A 12,445-nucleotide genomic window follows, 5' to 3' on the forward strand; every position below is an offset into this window, starting at 1 on the left:
TATTGTTTCTCCCATTAGACTGTAAGCTCCTTGAAGGCAGGGACTGTGTTTTGCCTTCCTTTGCACTTATAGCATTGGCATATAACAATCCTCCTGACTCTAGGGCCAGTGCTCTATCCACTTCACCGCCTAGCTGTCCCTATAACAGGCTCTTAATAAATGTCTATTAGCTGATTTATGGGTAGCTAGGAGGTTCAGTGGATAGTGTACTGACCCTGGAGTCAGGAGGACTGGTGTTCAAATGTGACTTCAGACATTTACTAGATGTGTGACCTTGGGCAAGTCACCTAACCCTGATTACCTCACATCCAGAGCCATCTCCATTCGTCTTGATCCATATCTGACTATTGGGTCCAGTGGAGGAGAAAGCGAGGCAGATGACTTAGCACAGCACCCCCTCCCTCAAATCCAATTCACTTGCTTGGCATGCCATCACTTCCCTGATATGATGATTTTCTTCAAGGACAAAGGAGAAACAACACTGACTGGCTGACTGACTGAAGAGTAGCACTGGTAAGGAAAGGCCCCCATCTGCATCTGTAGAGGGAGGAGCCACAGCCATACACACACACACACACACACACACATATACAGATATATAAATATGAAGGCATAAGGCCCTCTGGGATTAAAGTTCTGGACTTTCTTGGACAGGTATTAGTCCTAGTGACTTCTAGTGACTTTGTCTCTTGTAACAGCAAGGGAGCTTTTAGTTAATGAGGAAACTGAAATTCTGAGTGATAGTCATGGTGGTGATGAGGAAGCAGGGATGGTTTGTTGCCCGATTAGGTGAGATGTAGAAGTACCGGAACCTGACATTGAAGTCATAGGTTACTGTGCACCCCAATTCCCTTCCATCTCCCATGTGATCAATGAATCAAAAGGCAATTATTAAGAACTTACTAAGAGGAAATGTGACCAGGGGTTCTTCATCTCCTTCCTCTTTCTGGGAAAGGACTGCTTTCTCCCCACCCTTCAAATAAAGACATAGTTCTTGCCCTTGGGGACAAGTCCAGTTTTGTTTCTTATCTGGGTGTGGCGCTCGGGTGAAAGTCTATTCAGGAAGACAGATATCTTGACACTTTGGGCAAAACAGATCCTAGAGCATGACCAGGACAGTTGGCATTAGCCCCACTGTTGTTGTTTGATGTTCAATCTTGTCTGACTCTGTGATTCCATTCGGGGTCTTCCTGACAAAGATAACAGAATGACTTTCCATTTCTTCTCCAGCTCAATTTATAGATGAGGAACCTGAGGCCAACAGGATGAAGTGACTTTCCAGATCATTTTACAGATGAGGAAACTGAGGCCAACAGGGTGAAGTGACTTGCCCAGTTAGTAAGTGTCTGAGACTAGATCTGAACTCAGGAGGATGAGCCTTCCTGATTCCAGACCCAGATCTCTATCTGACTCGCAATTTAGCTGTCCCATTTTGTAGAGAGGAAAAATGACTTGCTCTAAAGTCACATGGCTAGTATTACTAGCTGATCTGGCGACTCCCAGGCTCAGTGGTGTTTGGCCCTGTAGTAGGCACTTAGTGAATGTTTATTTATTGATTGATAGGTTTAGAACTTAAGGGACCTCACAACTCATTTGGTCTTAGCACCTTAAAGGCCATGGAGTTCTTTTCCCCTTCACTTTACAAATGAGGAAACCAAGCCCCAGAAAAATCAAGTGACTTCCCCAAGGTCACACAGGTAGAAAGAATAAGATGTGAAATTTGAATCCAGGTCTTCTGATTTCAGAGCTAGAGCTCATTCCATTGGGTTGTACTGACCTTCTCAAACCCTTCTCCTAGGAGACTCCAGGACTCCTAGCTTCTTGGGGTCGGGTACTGAGTTTTGTTTTTTGTCTTTAAAAATTCAAAAAAAATTCCTAGAATCTAGATGGGTCCCTCAGGTATCAGGATCAGTAACTAAGAGCATCTAGAGAGATTTGAGGACACTGGTCCATTTCCTTCCCTTTTAGTACTTTCCAGACACAGAATAATAAAGGCATGCTGTGTTGGCTTCAATTCTTTCCACAGAATCATGAAGTCAGAATTCACCTCCAGTCTTCAATGAAGAGAAAACATACAGGTTAGTCCCTCCCTGAGGAGGAGGGTGAGATCTGGCACTGCCTCCATCCTAAGAGCCTATAACAGGCTCTTAATAAATGTCTATTAGCTGACTTATGGGTAGCTAGGAGGTTCAGTGGATAGTGGACTGACCCTGGAGTCAGGAGGACTGGTGTTCAAATGTGACTTCAGACATTTACTAGATGTGTGACCTTGGGCAAGTCACCTAACCCTGATTACCTCACATCCAGGGCCATCTCCATTCGTCTTAGTCTTCCCCCCTCCCCTCTACTCTACTACAAGGAGCTTCTCTTGGGTCCTGGGACCCTCCTTCCTCCAAGGCTATCGACTAAGCAGGTTAGGCCATTAACTCAGCTAAGGTGTGACCTTTGGACAGACTTTGGAGGGGGCATTGGAAGGATGACCAGAGCTGGTCCTTAAAACCTTAGAAGTCATCAGGTCTAGCCCTTTCATAGTTTTACATATGAAGAAACTGAGGCACAAGGAGGTTAACTGAATTATCCAGGGTCAAACAATTTTGAGCAAAGTATCTTAAGTTTAAAAATCAGTGAATCTTGGGGGCAGCTAGGTGATGCAGTGAATAGAGCACTGACCCTGGAGTCAGGACCTGAGTTCAAATATGGGATCAAGCACTTAACTGCCTAGCCTCGTGACCTTGGGCAAGTCACTTAACCCCAATGCCTTGAAAAAACCTAAAAATAAATCACCAAATCTTCCCCCTCATTTTATTTTTATTTTTACAAATAAAGAAACTGAGATCTAACAAGATTATGTGGAGAAACCTTTTAATAGATACTGAATAGTGAGTTAGGAAACCTGGATTCATACCCGGTGCCTCCAAATTGACTAAGTGACCTTGGGCAAACTACTTTTTGGGTTAGAATGGAATCATATCTTTATTCAAATATGATCAGGGATATCTTTTAAGGCCTTAGAAGCTGTAAGTCTGGTTTGCACTGCTAGAGGCAGAAAGGCAGGTAGACATCAAACATTTATGAAATATTTACTATACATCTGGTGTTGTGTTGAGTGACAGGAAAATCAAAGAAAGGCAGCAATGGGGGCTCTGCTTTCATTGAGATCACATCAAGGGCCTTTAAAGGAGTTCCTATTATACCAATGCAATCACAACTCCAATGAAAAGACGTTATATTTTGTTTCACATCACATATAGCATACATATGATATATCATATCATGTTATACCAGATTGTATCATATCATACCATATCACACAATACAAATTTGGTGATATATTAGATATATCTTATGTAACAAATACATAATGCTAGAGATACAATATAGTAGACATAATAGATTATATATTATCATAGAATATATAATTATATATAACACATGTATTATATTCCATGTATCTCCCCTCTCCACCCTCCCTCCCTCTCCTCCCCTCCCCTCCCCTCCCTTTCATTTTACAAATGGGGAAAAGTAAACCCAGGGAAGAGAAGTGATTTACCTAAAATCACACAGGTTGGAAGTGTCAGATTGAGCTGGAATTTGAATCCAGGTCTACAGATTCCTCCAGCCCTCTTTCCAATAACTACTCTGCTGAAATGAAGTGACTTGACATGACTAATTAGAATCAGAGACATTTTAATATAGGTTATCCTCACTCCAATGCCAGCATACTTGTACCAAAAATGACTCTCAAAAATCTTGTAGGAGGGGCAGCTAGGTGGTGCAGTGGATAGAGCACCGGCCCTGGAGTCAGGAGTACCTGAGTTCAAATCCAGCCTCAGACACTTCATAATGACCTAGCTGTGTGGCCTTGGGCAAGCCACTTAACCCCGTTGCCTTGCAAAAAACTAACCACCCCAAACCCCAAAGATATTGGAGTGGTTTGCCATTTCCTTCTCCGGTTCATTTTTATTAGATGAGGAAACTGAGGCAAACAGGGTAAAATGACTTGCTAGGTCACATAGCTAGTGTCTGAGATTGCATTAGGACTCAAATAGTCTTCTTGACTCCATGCCCAGCACTGTATCCATTCTACCATCTAGGGGCTTTACATATAAATATATAGGTATGTATATATGCATAGTATTTACCTACCTTTCTATATGTGTGTGTATATATGTAATACACATGTAGCTATGAGTAGGTATATACACACATATATTTATATTACATATCTGCATTCTATGCATATATTATACAATAGTATAGTCTATATTCTAGGCTACCCCTTAAAATACTACCGTGAAGCTTTGAGCTATGTATCCGGGGGCAGGGACCCTTTCCTGGTGGGCCCACCTACCCTGTTGTATCAGCTCGGGCCTCTTCTCTCCTGGAGTAGGGAGAGGGTCTGTAATGAAGCATCTGCTGGAAGAAGATAGCTGCGTCAGAAGTTATGCCTAGTCGGGCCACCGGAGGGCACTCAAGGCCCACAGCTTGTTCTCTAGTCAGGGCCATGGGCTCCCCTTGATGTCAGCCAGTTTTGGGGACAGAGGCAGGATTTTTAAAGATCAGCTGATCCAGCTCATTCATTTTTCATATAAAGAAATTGTGGTCCAAGGAAGCAAAGCGTCTTACCCAAGGACTCAAGGAAAGTCTGTGTGCTCAGCAGCTTCCTCCATGGCCAGTTGGCAAGGAAGCCCTGCCATTCCTAAAATGAGACCCATCTTAATGGTGCAAATGACATTGACCGCAGGAGCTATATCAGTCAATGGCCATCTCTTATTTCCTCCCATCTACAATAAGTCTTCACTTCTATGTAGCACCTAGAGGTTTCAATATAGTTCTCTATTCTCCAGGACATCTTTTATTTCCATTTATTTTCTTTATTCCCTCTTCTATTCCCTTTTTATTTTATTTTTTTAGGTTTTTGCAAGGCAACGGGGTTAAGTGGCTTGCCCAAGGCCACACAGCTAGGTCATTATTAAGTGTCTGAGGTAAGATTTGATCTCAGGTCCTCCTGACTCCAGGGCCGGTGCTTTATCCGCTATGCCACCTAGCCGCCCCCTTCCAGTACTCTTAAGATAGCCCTTCTAGATTACTTGATGAACCCTAACAAAATTTTCAGTCCCCTTTCACTCACTCTAATTAATGGATCACTGTCATCATGGAAGAATAATCTATTATTCATGGATGGAGTCACCTCCTTCCTCTGTTCAAAAATGATCAAGGGCTCCCTATTGCCTCCTAAGCTACCTCCTTCCACCCCTTCTCCTTCTTCCATAGTGTTGCTGTCATGGAGTCATTTTCACTCGTCTCTTAACTCTTCACGACCCTATTTAGAGCTTTCTTGGCAGAGATTCTGGAGTAGTTTGCCATTTCCTTTTCCAATTCATTTTACACATGGGGAAACCTGAGACCGAATAGGGTGAAGTGACCTGTCCAGGGTCATACAGTCTGAGGCTAGATTTGAACCTAGGGATAGGAGTCTTCCAGATTCCAGACCTGGTGCTCTCTCCACTATGGAACCACTTAACTATCCCTATTCCATAGTATTTCTACCAAAAAAAGGCAGACAAACAGAACTAGTAGCTATTTCCTGAATGTACACAGTGCTCTCCTGCCTCTAAACCTTCTTATATTACTCCAAAAGCTGGGAATGCCTCCCCCCCCCCCACTTGTTTGTGCTATCCATTCTTTGAAGTCCAGTTCAAACACCTCCTTCTCTAGGAAGCCTTCTCTGATGGCCCTGCTTAGTAATGGCCCTCCCTCTCAATCACAGCACTTTAAAAAATAACTCTTGCATACACTCTGTGATGGGTTCATAGAATCATAGATTTAGAACTGGAAGTCATAGTTCAGTGACTAGAAGTTAAATGATTTGTCCAAGGTCACACAGGTAACAGGTGGCAGGCTGGAGATTCATTTTCAGGGTTGAAAGATCAATTCAGCCATGATTCAGGAGACAGTAATGATATCTTACATAGAATGTTGGACATGGAATCAGAAAGGTGGGGTTAAAAGTTGCGCCCCCCCCCCCCCACCATGCTGGCTAGCTGTGTGATCCTGGGCAAATCATTTACTTTTTTCCATATGAAAGGAAGGACAGAAAGTCAAATATAAGACTGGCTATGGAAGGATGGGTAGGATTTGGATTAAGAGGAAAAAGGAAAGCAGAGGCCAAGATTCAATGGAGGGAATGTAGAGTATATTCACAGATTTATTGGATGCAATATAGAATCTCAGAGTTGCAAGGTGCAGGAAGCCATCTAGTCCAACCCAGGATCATAGAAGCAGATTCTTTTTTTTTTTTTTTTTTTTAGGTTTTTGCAAGGCAAATGGGGTTAAGTGGCTTGCCCAAGGCCACACAGCTAGGTAATTATTAGGTGTCTGAGGCCGGATTTGAACCCAGGTACTCCTGACTCCAGGGCCAGTGCTTTATCCACTATACCACCCAGCCGCCCCACAGAAGCAGATTCTAAGAGATTGGAAGGGATCTTGGTGGTCATCTTGTCCAACCATACATGAAAGGAATCTCCACTGTCACATAGCTAACCAGTGGTTGTTCATTCTCTGCTTGAAGATTTCCAAGGAAGGGGATACCATTCCTTTCAAAATAGATCATTGGATAATTCAAATTGTTAGAAACAATTTCTCCAATAATAAACCTAAATTTTCTCGGCAACTCTTCCATCTATTGCTCTTATATCTACACTCAAGGACCAGGACAAACAAATGTATTCCCTTTTCCAAGTGATAGACCTTTAGATGCTTGAATGTGGCTATCATGTGCCCACCCTTTCTTTCCATGATTCCTCCCCTGGAATCAGCCTGAGGAACAATATAATGATTGCCCCTCTCTGGATACTCTTCAATGTATCAATATCTTTCTTAATATGTGGAACTCAGAACATTCCAGATGAAATCTGATCAGGACAAAGAATAAGAAGACTCTTACTTTCCTCCCCAGACCTCATGAATCCATTAACTTTCTTCCCATGTCACCATATTGACTCATAAAGTCCACTAATGCCCCTGGATCTATTTAGATGAATAATTGTGGTCCAGACCTGCCCTGCCCACATTGTGCTTGTGAAATTGATTTCTTTTTAATCTAAATATAAGACTTACATTTAGATCAACTTTGAGAGACCTATGTCCTTTCAGCAGTTCAATGAACAAAATTCTAAAAGACTGCAAATGCCATCCACATCCAGAGGAAAAAAACTATGGAATCTGAATGCAAATCAAAGCAGACTACTTTCACTTTTTAAAATTGGTTTTGTTTTTTCTTTCTCATGGTTTTTTCCTTTTTATTTTGATTTTTCTTTCATAACAAGACTAATATGGAAATATATTAAACATGATTGTATAATGCATAAGCTATATCAGATTACTTGCTGTCATGGGAAGGGAGGGAGAAAGAGAGGGAGGGAGAAAAATATGGAACTCAAAATCTTACAAAAATGGATGTTGAAAACTAGCTTTACATGTAATTGGAAAAAAATTAAAATGAAAGGAATTTACATTTATTTCTATTTAATTCATTCCAAAGTTCTGATCTGTCAAGATCTTTTGGAATTTTGACTCTCAACCATTATGTTAGCAATCCCTTTCAACTTGTGGGATCTGCAAATTTGTTGAGCATGGGGACTGCTAGGTGATGCAGTGGATAGAGCACCCACCCTGGAGTCAGGAGGTCCTGAGGTCAAATCTGGCCTCAGACATTTAATAATTACCTAGCTGTGTGGCCTTGGGCAAGTCACTCAACCCCCACTGCCTAGCAAAAAAACTAAAATATAAATTCATTGAACATGCCATCAATACACAAACATTTATAAGCATCTACTGTGCACTAAGCATTGGGGACATAGTAGGTGCTTAATCAATATTTATTAATTGATTGTTGTGCTAGGCACCATGCTAAGCTTTGGTGATACAAAGGAAGGCAAATGATGGTTCCTACCCTCAAGGAGCTCCACAGTTCCCACAGGGGAAGAAAGAAATCATTCATTTTTAAAGAACCTACTCTGAATCAGTCATTATACTAAACAAGTTCAGGTTAAAAGAAAGCCCTGACCCTCAGGGACCTTGCCATCCAATGAAGGAGACAACATGCAAACAACCATTTTATAAGCAAGATTTGGGCAAGATAAAGTAAGGATAGTCTCAGAGGGTAGACACTATGGTCATAGTTAAAAATGTTAAACAGTTGGGACAGCAAGGTCGTATAGTGGGTAGAGTAACAGTCCTGGAAGGGCTGAATTCAAATCTAACCTCAGACACTTAAGGTCATCGAGTTATGTGAACTTGGACAAGTCACTTAACCCTGTAGAAACCTAAAAAAATGTTAAACAGTAACAGGATCAAACATGAATTCTCCTTTGGTGTCTTCCATTAGAGACCTTTTAAGTTGATGTCAAACCCTTAATGATTATTCATTCAGCCAAATCCGAGTCTATCTAACTGAATTGTTATCTAGACAACTATCTCCATTCATCTTCTTCATCATTAAAACCATGAGGGAATCTGTCATATATATTTTGCTAAAATTTGGGTAAACTCTGTCAATAGCCTTTCTCTATCAGTGTAGTTGTTGAGTTGTGTCCTCCTCTTCATAACCCTATTTGGAGGCTTTCTTGACAGATATTGGAGTGGTTTTGTCATTTCCTTCTCCAGCTCATTTTACAGATGAGGAAACTGAGGCTAACGGTCTGAAGTGATTTGTCCAGGGTCACCCAGCTAGTAAGTTTCTGAAGCTGGATTTGAACTCAAGATGTCCTCTGATTCCAGGCCCAGTGCTCTGTGCACCATGGAGTCTCCTAGCTGCTCAAGTGTGGTCCGGTGGTATTAATGTTGGCTCTGCAATCAGAGGACCTGAGCTCATCTCCTATGTTGGTCTCTGGTGCCTACTATCTGGATGACCTTTGGCCAAGTCACGAAACTCCTTGGGTTTCACTTTTTCATGAGTAAAAATGGACTCGATGACCTCTGAGGCCTTGCAGTTGTCAGTCTATTCCTATAATCTACTAGATTGCTCCCGATGATGACCTTCTGAAGTAGGTGATGTGTTGTGGGCCTGCATTTTTACAGAAGGGAAAACTGAAGCCCTGAGAAGCTCAGTGACTTGGCCAGAGTCACACATCTAATAGATGGTAGAACTGGGATTGAAAACGTGATTTTCAAATTCTTTTCTCCTCTAGTACTTGGGCTTTTGAACTTGTTTTTTTTGTGGGGGGGGGGGGTTGCAAGGCAATGGGGTTAAGTGGCTTGCCCAAGGCCACACAGCTAGGTAATTATTAAGTGTCTGAGACCAAATTTGAACCCAGGTACTCCTGACTCCAGGACTGGTGCTCTATCCACTGTGCCACCTAGCCGCCCCCTCCAACTTGTTCTTTAAGGGAATTGGTGAACCCTAGGAATTGGTAAACCCTACAGTCCCTGTCAGCTTTGATAGTCTCTGGGAACTCCATGGCAACTGCCATGACTTAAAAGTCTGCTTTTGTCTTTTTGAGGTATCTGTTTCACAAATGGAAGACTACTCCTTGGGGTAGTTGGAGGGTCCTGATAAGAAGTTTATTCTCTCAGCCTCACTTTCCTCCTTTGTAAAATTAAGTAGTTGGACTCAATGATCTCTATGGTCACTTTTAGCTCTATCATCTTTCTCAAATCTGTATATCAAATCGTAATCCTTTTCCTGGAACTCTAGTGCCTGTATCCCCACGTTTTAGATATCTCAAGTTAGGTGTGCTGGAGACATCTGTCAGCTAATGGCAGTGGGTCTGAAATCAGGAAGATGACTTTATGAGTTCAAATCTGACTTCAGATAACTTAGCAGTGTGATCCTGGGCAAGTCACTTAACCCTGTTTGCCTCAGTTTTCTGAGCTGGGGAAGGAAATGATAAATCCCTCCAGGATCTTTACCAAGAAAACCCTAAATGGGGTCATGAAGAGTGGGACACAACTGAAACAACTGAGCAACCACCACAACAAACTAAGTTGGCAGAGTTCTCCCTCCCTTCATCCATTTGACTCTCCTAACAATCCTATGACGGCATGGTTTATCTCTCCTGTTCCTCTCTGAGGCTCAGTCAAACTCATGGTCAAAAAAGTAGCAAGAATTGGAGATGGCATCGAAACCATATTTCCTATTATATTATTACTTTGAACTGGAGTACTGTGCTCAGGACAGCCTTGGCTAAAGGGCTTGGGAGGGCTCACTGAATTCCGCCCCCCCCCCCAGCAGAAGCCCACCCTTCCCTTCTGCCTGAACCCTGGGTCTCTGAGTCTGAGTGACCCAGGCTTTCCTGCCTCCATCCTAGAAGTGTTTTTTCCCTTCTGGTTCGGCTTGGCTGAAGGTCCCTGCAGTTTCTCTGCAGCCAACATGAATCAGGACCTGTCTCCTTTGCAATCTGTCTGGCTGTCACCAGTTAACAGGGTGATGGAAGCGAGTGCTGGGCCAGGGACATTCATCAGTCTGGGCCCTTTGGGAAGGTGACAAAAAAGGGCACCTCAGAGCAAGGCCATTTGTCAGGCCAAACACTCTAGGGTGGGGGTAGGGGAGGAAATGAGGAGGGGAGGCAGAGATTTTGGCAGTGATTGAGTGCCTGTGAACTTAGGGGTCTGCCTATCTGGGGGTGTTCACTCCAGGAGCTGTGCTTGGGTGGCTCTGTACCAATGTCTGCCCACGTCTGTGTGCATGTGTGTCTCTGGATGTGTTTGAGTGGGTACTCCTATTTGTGGTACCTGTCACATTGGAGAGGCAGCTACCAGAGGCGCTAGAGCTGGCCTCTGAGTCGGGAAGACTTTCAAATCTTTCCTTGGACCCACACAAGTTGAGTGGGCAAATGATGCTGAAAAGGTGCTCACCCGCACTAGTGGAGGGATTTTCCTCCCCGGGGAGTTCTCCAAGCCTTTGAAATCATAGATCCTCCAGGTCCCATCCCTTTGGTTGAACATGCCAGCAAGTATTTTATTATTTTTTTAAATTAAATTTTATTTTTAGATCCTCATTCTTTCGCTCACTTAACCTTCTCGGTTGGGAAAACAAAAAATAAAACCCTTGTTAGAAACATGTATAGAAATAATAACAATAATGATAATACTATAGTAATGATTAGCTTTTATGTAATCCTTTTCAGGTTTGCAAAGACTTTACAGATATTAAACCATTTGTTCTCATACAGTCCTAGCGGTACCATTTTATAGATGAAGAAACTGAGACAGCCAGAGGCTAAGTGATTTACCTAGGGTCATAGAACCAATAAGCATCAGAGGCAGGATCTAGAATCAGGTCTTTCTGACTCTAGACCAACCACTGTGTATCATTGGCCATGTCCAGAACAATATTCTGAGAGAGGTCTTATGTTTCATTTTGAGTTCCCTGGAATTTCAATTGATCATTGTGTTAACCAGAATTCTGTAGTTATATAAAATTAGCAAGCATCAACAAAAAGCCTACTATGTGAGTTGTGTACTGACCATACAAAGACAAATATGACTACCCTGGCCTCAAGGTGCTTACATTCTATTGAATGATGGGAACCACAATCACACATGCAAATGATTTAAAATATATCCAAAGTAAAGGAATGGTAAGCTGTTAGACAAATGGCGCTGTATTAGACACCAACTATACAGAAATAAAATACAATTCCTGCCCTTGAGATGCTTACACTCTATAAGGAAGACAAAATGTCCGTATATATCTTTCGAGTCTCCTATTGTGTGGTCTTGGGAAAGTCACTGAATTTCTCTGTGACTCTAAAGGTTCATCATTATAAAAAAGGATTGAATTAGATCATTTCAAAGGGCTTTGAATCTTTGGCTTTTTTCCAAGCACTGAATGACCTATTGAGTGTTCTGGTCTTTTTTGGGGAAATTGTGGGAAGGAGGGGGGCAATGAGATAGGGGGAAAGGATTATAGTTGTAGAGTTGAAAAAAGATGAGGAAACTGAGGTTCAGGATGGGCCAGGGATTTGTGTAAGATCATATTGATAGTGTCAGAGACAGATCCTCTGGCTTTTTCTACAGTCAATCAATTCACATTTATTAAGCACCTTCTATATGCAAGATACTATGCTAAGCGGTGGAGATACAAAAAAGAGGCAAAAGGTTCAAGGAGTTTACAATTTAATTGTACTAAATTGCTTCCTTCCCGCATCATATCTTAAACCATTAGCAGCTGACTGGAATACCGGTGGAGCAAAAGTCTGAGGGGAGGGATGATAGGTCCTTGATATGGTGGCCCTTGCCAAAGAGGGCAGAACTGGTTAGAATTGGGGGACTGCCATGAAAATCAGGGAAGGGGGTTGGTCCAAAGGTAGTTGGAACAGTGGATAGAATGTTGGATTTGAAATTAGGAGGACCCTGAATTTGAATTCTGTCTCTGCTATAAGCTAGGGCACCACCGAGGTGAAGCTGAATTGGCATTGATTGGAAGTCTGGGAAGCTAGAG

The sequence above is a fragment of the Macrotis lagotis genome, chromosome X, assembly GCF_037893015.1.
Source record: "Macrotis lagotis isolate mMagLag1 chromosome X, bilby.v1.9.chrom.fasta, whole genome shotgun sequence".
In the NCBI taxonomy this organism is placed as follows: Eukaryota; Metazoa; Chordata; class Mammalia; order Peramelemorphia; family Peramelidae; genus Macrotis; species Macrotis lagotis.